The sequence below is a fragment of the Bos grunniens genome, chromosome X, assembly GCF_055505025.1.
Source record: "Bos grunniens cultivar Pamir isolate PY7600 chromosome X, Bosgru_T2T1.0, whole genome shotgun sequence".
Classification (NCBI taxonomy): Eukaryota; Metazoa; Chordata; class Mammalia; order Artiodactyla; family Bovidae; genus Bos; species Bos grunniens.
The window spans coordinates 128,266,688-128,277,744 of record NC_141194.1 but is presented as its reverse complement, the minus strand read 5'-3'; the positions used below and the strand labels follow the sequence as shown (position 1 = coordinate 128,277,744).

Here is an 11,057-nt window from a genome sequence, read left to right as displayed (position 1 = left end):
CTCTGAAAGACCAATCTTATCAAGAAAATTCAGTGCAGCCAGCAGTTAAGAGACTTGCTCCAAATTACACAGCTGAAGTAGAACCCAGATAATCTGACTTCAAGTAATTTTGTATCTACTAACTACCTCTTACCCAGGATACTTCCCATATGAAAGATAGGAGTTGCAACAGTGTGGCAATTCCATTCTCACTAATACACACTTTATCAAATGTTTATCCTCTCTGCCACAGTAGCATTTTTTTTATTGTGTCAGCATTTACAAAAAGCATTTGTGTTTTTTAGAAATTTACAATTGGAGAACTCAGAGTTAAAGTGGATTCCTCTTGCCTTCCCTTGTTTACACCGCTAGTCAGGCATTTACATGGTTGCCTTAATGATTCACCCGGCCAACCCCTTATTAAGCTCTTTAAGGATTAAGACACCATCATACATTTATTTAAATTCACATATGAGGTTCTTTAAGGATTAAGACACTATCATACACTTATCTAAATTCTCTACTGCCCTAATTCTGAGCCTGTAATAAATACGTAATTAACACAATTGAAATTGTACAATTATCAGTATGAGGAGGTTGGATTTAGCCTTTTCGTTTTATAGATTTTATTAAATGATGTTAAGATGCACTACTCAGAAAGAATTGTTACCAGCTTGACCTTTAGATTAGTGCTGGTTGCCATTGCAGCCAAAGGGACAGCAGTAACATCTCACAAAGATTCTCTTTCAGCCTCGAACTAGCCATCTTTCTTTCCTCGGATCCTTATATTTCAAAGTGGAGAGCTTGACCACAGTTTAAATGTTGAAATGTTTCCCACTTAAGCACAAAACACACTTGATTTCGGCTAAAACAAAAACCTCAGCTTTTGTATATTATGTTTCAAAGTGGAGATGGCTGTGAAACTTGAGCCCTGACACAACCTCAACCTGACTTTTTAGAAGTGCTCAGAAAACCCTTCTTCTAATGAACATGATGAGAGGCTGCTCCTTAATGATTTTTTTTTGCCTGCTTTACATCATTTATTCTAAATCATTAAAAAATCAAAATAGTTTACATTAAACAAATTCTCAAGTACAAAAGAGGATGGTCTCCCTCATTGTTGGATGAAGATGGAAAAGGCTACAGAGCTAGTTCCAGGGGAGAATAGAGACTCGGTAGTGACAGCTTAATTCTCAAGAGCTGTTACTTAACAGAACTTTAAAAAGCCAAATGACATATTCTTGAATTATTAATAAAAATCGTGCAAAATACACTTTAGGGACCATGGGAAAATTCATTTTGTCCTTGCTTTTAACATTTTCAGAGCCTATCTCAGTGAACAAAATGCTAAGTCCAAAAACAAGTGAATTAATATTTAGGTGGTTGAGCAAGACTTCTGATTTTTGTTTATTGCTCTTTGATTTTTTTTTTAGTAGCCCATTGTAAAAGCCCTGGGGCACACCTTCAGAATGCATGAATAATATCAATAATAACTAATACAGCCTGCTATGGAAAATACTGTTTTCAAAACCACAGGTTAGTTCCTGGAAGTCAGCTGGTCAGAGAAAGGATGTGGTGTAGCAGCAAGTTTAAATAGCTTGTGCAACAAAGGGAAGAGAGCTCTGTTGACTTCTGCCTCCTAGAGGGTTGAAATCAGAAAGAACTATATTTAAATAGCTCATTCAGAAAGCATAGAAGAGGAAGAAACCATTCCATTTTGAAAAGCTTCACTCATCACTTTGGGGAATTCAGATGAGAGAGGAAGTAATGTATCAGGAAAATGATACGATAAAAGTAAGTGTTAACTTTGGATTCAACAAATCAGCCCGGTTCATTTTGGTTGTTAGATGAAGGGCGTCCCTTTTTAAAATGACATCATGTAAAAATTGACATCACTTTTTACATGAGCCCCCAAACCCCATTTCTTCTTGTTGTGAACTGAAGGAGTCATGGTAATTCACCTGGCTTTAAAATTTCTCGCAGTTGTTGAGTTCTGTAGCCAAGTAAGTTCTACAAAATAAACTCATCGCAGGCGCAGGAAAAGCAGCTCTTTTGAAAATACCTTGTGATCAGGCTCTAGGTCACGACCTGGGTCTTGAGAAACTTGAGTTAGTAGATGTTAGTTTTTCTTAGCTCTTTGTTTACCCTGGACTTAGACATTTTGTATTATTAAAAACCTGTGGCTTTTAAGGACATTCTATTTATCTTTCCAGGCTTTTTTGATGGAAATGCCTGGATTTTCTTGGAAACAGGGATTTTATTGTGGATTCCTGGTGCCCCTTGGAGAGGCTTATTTTTCTGGACAATAGTTTTCCTTAGTGTCACTACTCTTTTCATCTCCCAACGATCACAAGCTCCCAAGGTCGAGAAAAGTGCATCCTTTTGTTCTAATGAATCTGAAATTCCATTTTTAAAAGTATGCAAAAGGGGCTATTGGTTGGCAATTTAAGGCATAATTCCACTGCATGAAGTATCCAGAGGGGTTAGCACTCAAGACTTTTGGAGAAAAAGAAAATCCAGCTCAGTTAAAGTCAAAGAATTTAGCAGCAATATGCATAGTTTGAGTATTGCCACTTAAGGATTTTAATGTTTTATTATCTCTACTTTAAAGTGTGTTAAACAACACAGGCGTGCTTGCCTTTGTTAAAAGAATAGGACCCAGTAAACTGGCCTAAAGAAGTAAATTACCATTGCCTTTGACTATAAGTGGAATGTTCAAGGCGTGAAAAGTTCCACTGCTCCAGACTGAATCTCTTGCCCTCATTAGAGTATGAGCATTAAAGTGTTTTGTGAGTTCATGTTGTATGTTTGTTTTCATTGATAACTCAATCTTTTAAGGAAAAATGAATAAACATTTACAGTTAAAAACTGCACCACTAGCCACCAGTCATATGTTGCTATTTTATATTTGAAGTTTAATTAATGAAAATTCAGCAACACAAAAAATGCAGTGCCTCAGTCTCGCTAACCTGGACAATGAAGATGTAGAGTGTTTCCCTCATTGCCGAAAGTTCTATTGGACAGCACTGCTTCAAAGGGTACTTATTCTTTGACATGACTCTTCATATCTGGCAGCAGAAAACACTGATGATTGTTGTAGCTTCCTATCCAGAGAAGCCCAACTTTCTAGAAGTTGAGTGGTATCTCTTCTCCCAGTCATAATGTATTTGAGAAATTCACTGGGGCTGGTAATTTAGTGTGATTATTAAGAATTCTGAAAATTCCCTTTAAGAGTTGTTTGTTACTCTAACCTATAATTAAAAATAAACAACGAAACCAAATCAAACTCCCCAGTGCCCTCTAGCTTTGATTAACCAAAGAAGAAAGGTAGCTTCTTCTGTTTTTTTTCCCTAACCAAGATATATAGAACACTGTGGAAACTGTGTTTGGCTGACATACAGTAAATGAACACAAAATTATCATGGAAGATCGTTAAGCGAAGATATAATGGTAGCATGTTGTAAAGTGACTACTATTCAAAAGGCCCATGTGATATATATTTTTTTAATCACCTTGTTGGCTTTTTACTTTTTACAGTAAGTTATTTCCTTTTAATCTTTCAAAACATTGTATCTCAAAAGTAACTATGCTAATTAGCTTGATTTTCCATACTTCCTAGGCTTGTTATCCTTTCAATTATCCAGTCCTTTATCTACTCCTCATTCCAACTAGCTTGCTCAGGATTCCTTGAATATATTCTGTGCTTGCTTCACTCCAGTTTTGGCTCATGCCCTTCTTGTGATCAGGAATGCAATATCCACCTCTGCTTTTCTGAGACTTATTCATTTGTCAAAGCCTGTTTGCAATGCCACCTGTTTGAAGAAGTAAGGGACCCCTTCTTCCTCTAAATTTTAACTGCGTTATACTTGTCTCACCTCCTTTACTGGACTGTAAGCTTGTTGGCACAAAGATCTTGGTCTCAGTCATCACTGGATCCCTCCATATAGTCAGCACAGGACAGGTGTTCTAGACTTGGGAAATTCTACCAACTTCCTAAATATATACACAAATTTCTTTGCACTTGGCACTGACATGACAAAGGCAGTAGCATTGTACATGTGGCTTTATATTAAATTTTAACAACTATTTCACACATGCCAATTCATTTTGGCTTATATAGATCATTTGTAATGTTGCTGTGGTTATAGATATATCGATGTACAATATTGTACTCATGTGAGCCAGGGAAGAAAGAAATTGGGCTGCAGAAATGTGAACTCTGGTTCTAGTCAAATCTAGATTGTATGAACACTTGATAAGATAACATTTTTTTGTGTATCAAGTTGGCAAAGACTAAGAAGAGCTTGATAAAGCAGTGTTGGTATGGAGAAATAGAGATTCTTATTTATTTCAGAAGAGAATGTAAATTGGCACAATTTCTGCAGAAGACACATGGTAATTTGGTAATAACTGTCAAAATTTTAAAATGGAACAAGTAATCTTACTTAAAGTTATGTATTCAACAGTCACCCCCCACCTCTATGCCTGTGTGCTCAGTCGCCTCTGACTCTTTTGTGATCCTGTAGACAGTAGCCCGCCAGGCTCCTCTGTCTGTGGGATTTCCCAGGCAAGAGTAGTGGAGTGTATTGGCATTTCCTCCTCCAGGGGATCTTCCTGACCCAGGGATTGAACCCACCTCTCTTGTGTCTCTTGTATTGGCAGGTGTATTCTTTACGCTGTGCCACCCAGGAAGCCCCACCTCCATAGCAGAATGCGTATGGTCTCCTGAGGGAAGTACACAGCATCGTATTGGAAGCATTCTTGCCAAAGCATTGAACCTGAATATGACAAAGCCTGCTTATCAAGCTATCAGTTTGGAGGAAAGACCAGGAAGAGAGAACATGTTAAACAAAACCATGCAAAGCGGTCAGCAAAACCCAGAATATGGGAAACTGCAGGACAAACAACCGAATTTTGCCAACAAATAAATTGCAAGGGAAGAAAAGGGGAGTGAGAACTTCTAAATTAAAAGTGACTTCAGAAACATGTTGATCAAGTATAATACGTGGACCTTGTTTGGATTCTGACTTTTAATAGATTAGCAGTAAACAATTGTCCTTAGGGGAAATTTGAACACTGACAGCATATTTTTGGTATGAAGAAATTATTGTTATTTTTTAGGTATGGCAGTGGTGTGTGTTTATTTTTTTTAAAGAGTCCTTACCTCTATACATAGATAATGAAATTTTTACAGAAGAAATCTGCCTCAAAATGTGGTGGGGGAAGTGGAGGAGTATGGATGGGACAATTTTGCCCATGAGTCAGTTGATTACTGTTAAAGATAGGTGTTCAGTATATGGGAGTTTGTTGTGTTGTTTCTCTACTTTTGTATATCTTTTTTTTTTTTTAACTTTTGAATATCTTTTACATTGACTTTTTAAAAATAGTGAAGTGTAAAGTTTTATAGCAGTATTGCTTGTAATTGGAAAGAAACTTATGAACAACCTATATATCTAGAATAAGGACTATGCTGTGCTGTGTGCTTCGTCGCTCAGTTGTGTCTGACTCTTTGTGACTGCATGGACTGTAGCCCACCAGGCTGCTCTGTCCTGGGATTCTCCAGGCAAGAATACTGGAGTGGGTTGGCATGCCCTCCTCCAGGGGATCTTCCCAACCCAGGGATTGAACCCAGGTCTCCTGCATTGCAGGTGGATTCTTTACCATCTGAGCCACCAAGGAAGCCCATATATCTAGAATAAGGATTAGTTAAATAAAATAAATGTATAGTCACACAATAGGATACTGTGATATTGTTAAAAGTAAAAGACAGATGGATTGACAGATCTCCTGATATGAAACAATCTTTCAGGACAGTATGAATAAAATGTTCCCATTTACATGAAAAGGAAGGGATAAATATACCCATATGTATATGTATTTGTAGAGGTTATTTTCAAAGATATTCTTAAGAAATTGCTAACAGTGGTTGCCCCCACATAAGAATCTGGCTATTAAAGGAGAATGGGGTGAGAGAGACTGCTTCTGACAACTTTTCTAATTTAAAAAATACTTTTCATTTTTTTCACGCTTGAAAATATAGCCTAGAGTAGTATCTAAGAACTAAACTTCTTGAGTCGACTCATGCTCATTGCCAAATAGATGCTAGACAAAAATTTTGCTGACTGGTAAAAGTTGGGGGGTTAGAACACATTTTGAAATTATGTGCAAATTGGCAAGCATTAATGCTCTCCTTTGTGTCAAGGAAATGCATGCACTTCTCACTCACAAACGAGAGAAACATTCCCATTTGGAGATTCCCCAGAGGGACCTATGTTTATAACTAAACACATGTTTTCAAGGGCTATGAAACTGCAGAGGAAATTCAACCCTCTCAGGCAGTGGAAGAGATAATCCAAAACAGCAGATAATCCAAACTTCATAATATTTTGTTTTTAAATGCATAATATTATTTTTAGAAACAGGCCATTTATGTTCTTAATTATGTTTTGCTGAGGGTAATAGACATATTAAAGTGAATTTGTAGTCGCTGAGCACCCACCAACAGAAGGTGGTGGAAGACATGGGCCAGAAATCAGCTTTGTGATAGAGGAGATGCTGATAACCTATAACTGGGTCACAAGGTGGTGACTGAAGATTTTTATTTCACTTCCCATCACCATTTAGACATTCTGCCTTTGCCTTCATATGACCTCCCCTCCAAAATCTTTCTGAAAGCATTCCATCAAATTTTCCTTCCAAACCAAAGTTTAAAATAACAATGCTTGTCTATAAGAAGAGAAGAAATCATTAAAATCCTTTCTATTTAAAGGAAAAAGATTAGGATATTTTTCAATTAATATGTTGCACGTGGGCAACTCCATTATTCCTGCCTAGTGGAAGGTGATTGTCTGGTACACTGATTCCTCCAGGTACACAGTTTAACAAGTAGGGCAGAAGCCTTAGGTAGACAACGTGGAAAGTTCCTGGGTGGCTGGTAAGAGGGCATTGCTTTTAAAAATATTTTTTGTTGCTTTTTTTGTGGGAGATTGTTGTTTGGGGGCATGGAACTGATGGATAAAGCTGCCAAAGGCAAAAGAATGAAATCCCTTTTCCTGACCACTGCCTGCCTAACAGTGTACTGGGCACTTCTAGACGTGGGACCTCATTTCAGGCTCACAAAGACCCTGTGAAAGAGGTGAGGGCTAGGAGCAGCTGCATGGAGCAGAGAAAGAAGTGGTGACGCCCCCTAGATTTCTAGCTCGGCTGACTGGGTAGATGTGATGCTTTTAACAGAGATGGGGAACGCAGCAGGAGCTACAGATTTGGGCAAAAGTTAGGAAGAGTTAGTGAGTTCCATTTTCCACAGGATAATTGGTGGGTCAGTAGGTCCTGACAGGTCACATGGTGCACGGTGGGTCATAACCTTTAAGCCAGTGAAAGAAACAAGCCATCCTTTCTATCCCTCTGAAAATCTTAATTCCCACCATATGTTTTACTGCCCATGGCACATTGCAGATCACTGGTCTATTTTTTAAATGCCAGAAGACTGTATTTCTATTGTCCTTTATACGTTTACCACTTTTCTTAGTGATAGAAAAGTTTTATTTTTTTAAGTGCAAGTAACAGAGAAGTGTGTTTCATTTACCATAATTGCTGTATTCCCCTAAAGTGTATATACATCCATTCATTTTCAACTCTCTTTAGCAAAGTGCTTCTTTAAAGAAATACACATCTCCAGTAAAACATAAGAAAACGCTCAACCTCACTCAGAGTTCAAGAATGCACATTAAAACAGCATTATTCACCTTCCCATGTTGGCAGGGGTGCTGGGGAAATCCATAGGCACTCTCCAAACAATAATAGTGAGAATACAAATCTTGGCAACCTCTTCGGGACCAATGTCCATGCACTTAATAACTCTATACCACCTGCTGTCCAAGTTTTGTGATTTTTCTCCTACAAATATATGCCCACCAGTACAGGAAACATCCTTGAAGAATGTTCATTACAATATTGAAATAGTAAAAAGCTAGAAAGAGCACAAATACCCATGAATGAGTGACTAGTTACATAAATTAAGGTACATCAGGCAATGGAGTAACAGGCAGCTGTTAAAAATAATGAAAGATCTGTTTGTATTGGACTCTGTTTAATGTGATCCCATTGGTATCCAAACAAAACAAAAATAAACCCCCCAAAAATGTTTCTTTCTCTGCTTGTATGTTGTAGAAAATTTGGAATGAATTTGAAAGAAATCGTTAATGATGGTAATGCCCAGGAGGCTACATTACAGTGAGACAAGGACAAAGGAAGAGTTTTCATTTTTTACCTTACTGTTTTGTTTGACTTTTAAAACATGCATACATATCTAAAATAATAGAAAAGAGATGCTGAAAAAGTTCTTTGAAAATAAAATACCATAATTTTGTAACTTTTAAAAACTTATAGGAAATGCCCTGGTGATCCAGTGGTTAAGAATCTGCCTGCCAATACTTTGATCTCTGGTCGGGGAAGATTCCATATGCCGCGGAGCAAGTAAGCCCGGACGCCACAACTACTGAAGCCTGGGCACCTAGAGCCTGTGCTCCACAATAAGAGAAGCCACAGCGTAAAGAAATCCGTGCATCGCAACTAGAGAGTATCCCCCGGCTCGCTGCAACTAGAGAAAACCCACACACAGCAACGAAGACCCAGTGCACCCATAAATAAATAAAATAGAAAAAGAAAAGAAAATACCATAGCTTTGTAACTTTTAAGAACCTATAGGGACTGCTCTAGTGGTCCAGTGGTTAGGACTCTGCATTTTCACTGCAGGGCACATGGGTTTGATCCCTGGTAGGAGAAGGCAATGGCACCCCACTCCAGTACTCTTGCCTGGAAAATCCCATGGATGGAGGAGCCTGGTAGGCTGCAGTCCATGGGGTTGCTAGGGTCGGACACGACTGAGCGACTTCCCTTTCACTTTTCTCTTTCTTGCACTGGAGAAGGAAATGGCAATCCACTCCAGTGTTCTTGCCTGGAGAATCCCAGGGACGGGGGAGCCTGGTGGGCTGCCGTCTATGGGGTCGCACAGAGTCGGACACGACTGTAGTGACTTAGCAGCAGCAGCAGCAGAGGAACTAAGATCCCACAAGCTGGGCTATGTGGCCAAAAGAACCCCTGAAACCCCATGCCTCTCTTTTGGTACATTTTAAAATGTCACATTCTCCTTTAGTGCTTTTTGAAATTTTAAAGTAAATTGAACATTGTAACTGCAAACAAGGAGCTTCCCAGGTGGTTCAGTGGTAAAGAATCCACCTGCCAATGAAGGAGACCGGGGTTCGATCCCTGGGTCAGGAAGATCGCCTGGGGAAGGGTTAGGCTACCCACTCCAGTATTCTTGGGCTTCCCTGGTGGCTCAGATGGTAAAGAATCTGTCTGCAATGCGGGAGACCTGGGTTTAATCCCTAGGTTTGGAAGATCCCCTGGGGAATCTTGGCAACCTGCTCCAGTTACAGTCCATGGGGTCGCCAAGAGTCGGACATGACTGAGCGACTAACACACAACTGCAAACAAATCATGGCAATGCAACAAAATGTCTTGTTTTCAAACGTACTAGAGATTCTAGAGATTCTAACACTGTCTTATCCTACAATCTCCCTTAATTGTCTCCAGAATGCTCAGTAATCTTATTCCTCTTTTTTGGTTGCTTGTTTTTTTTGGGGACATAATTGACATGTAACATTGTATAGGTTTAAGGTGTGCCACATGTTGATTTGATACATTTATATATTGTAATGTGATTACCACCATAAGTGCTATTTCTTTTTGTGGTGAGAGCACTTAAGACCTAGCCTCTTAGCAATTTTGAAATATACAATACAGTGTTGTTGTCTATAATTACTATGCAGTACATTAGCTCTCCAGAACTTATCCATCTAGTTGTAACTTTTAAAAATATTGGGTTAGCCAAAATGTTTGTTCAGGCTTTTCTACCCAATACTTGTTAAACAGCTTTACTGAGACCAAATCAGATCAGATCAGTCCCTCAGTCGTGTCTGATCTTTGCGACCTCATGAACTACAGCACGCCAGGCCTCCCTGTCCATCACCAACTCCCGGAGTTCACTCAGACTCACGTCCATTGAGTCAGTGATGCCATCCAGCCATCTCATCCTCTGTCGTCCCCTTCTCCTCCTGCCCCCAATCCCTCCCAGCATCAGAGTCTTTTCCAATGAGTCAACTCTTCGCATGAGGTGGCCAAAGTATTGGAGTTTCAGCTTTAGCATCATTCCTTCCAAAGAAATCCCAGGGCTGATCTCCTTCAGAATGGACTGGTTGGATCTCCTTGCAGTCCAAGGGACTCTCAAGAGTCTTATCCAACACCATAGTTCAAAAGCATCAATTCTTGGGCGCTCAGCCTTCACCACAGTCCAACTCTCACTTCCATATATGACCACAGGAAAAACCATAGCCTTGACTAGACGAACCTTTGTTGGCAAAGTAGTCTCTGCTTTTGAATATGCTATCTAGGTTGGTCATAACTTTCCTTCCAAGGAGTAAGCATCTTTTAATTTCATGGCTGCAGTCACCATCTGCAGTGATTTTGGAGCCCCCCAAAATAAAGTCTGACACTGTTTCCACTGTTTCCCCATCTATTTCCCATGAAGTGATGGGACCGGATGCCATGATCCTCGTTTTCTGAATGTTGAGCTTTAAGCCAACTTTTTCACTCTCCACTTTCACTTTCATCAAGAGGCTTTTGAGTTCCTCTTCACTTTCTGCCATAAGGGTGGTGTCATCTGCATATCTGAAGTTATTGATATTTCTCCCAGCAATCTTGATTCCAGCTTGTGCTTCTTCCAGTCCAGCGTTTCTCATGATATACTCTGCATATAAGTTAAATAAGCAGGGTGACAATATACAGCCTTGATGTACTCCTTTTCCTATTTGGAACCAGTCTGTTGTTCCATGTCCAGTTCTAACTGTTGCTTCCTGACCTGCATACAGATTGCTCAAGAGGCAGGTCAGGTGGTCTGGTATTCCCATCTCTTTCAGAATTTGCCACAGTTTATTGTGATCCACACAGTCAAAGGCTTTGGCATAGTCAATACAGCAGAAATAGATGTTTTTCTGGAACTCTCTTGCTTTTTCCATGAT

The 11,057-nt window shown here is 39.4% G+C and overlaps 1 long non-coding RNA gene across 1 annotated transcript; it reads left to right on the top strand.

The window, feature by feature from the left end:
• The first annotated feature begins 1,636 nt into the window (after positions 1 to 1,636).
• Positions 1,637 to 5,099, top strand: LOC147341386 (uncharacterized). Its single transcript, XR_015159619.1, has 2 exons — positions 1,637 to 1,773; positions 4,642 to 5,099. It is a non-coding gene; the product is annotated as an uncharacterized LOC147341386 (long non-coding RNA).
• The last annotated feature ends 5,958 nt before the right edge of the window (positions 5,100 to 11,057 follow it).